Raw genomic sequence first — 394 nt, 5'->3', positions numbered from 1 at the left:
GCGCACCGACACACACTCGTGCTAGCCGTTTCATCTGCGACTCACGCTGCACACGCCGCCGTAACCACTCGCTCGGCTCCACCACGCGCGCTCAGGGTCTCACTACGCGCTCGCTCCACTCACTCATATAATAATAGTAACGCTCTCATGTCCCTGATCTCGACCGAGATCTCGCGCGATCCTCTTTATCTATTATGGACTCGAATAAAGGGAACCTAGCATAGTACTAGCTTATTGGTGTGGGCCCGATACGTGCTCAAACTGACCTCGCCGCATCACTCGGGGATAGATTTCCTAACACCAAAACATTGTAGTGGCATCTGCGCGCGTTTTATCACAATGCCGACATACTCTCGCGATTTTATACTCGCATCACACACCTCTCACGCCCAGT

The sequence above is a fragment of the Priapulus caudatus genome, unplaced genomic scaffold (assembly GCF_000485595.1).
Source record: "Priapulus caudatus unplaced genomic scaffold, Priapulus_caudatus-5.0.1 Scaffold209, whole genome shotgun sequence".
Taxonomy (NCBI): domain Eukaryota; kingdom Metazoa; phylum Priapulida; class Priapulimorpha; order Priapulimorphida; family Priapulidae; genus Priapulus; species Priapulus caudatus.
Note: the sequence above shows the minus strand (reverse complement) of the source record.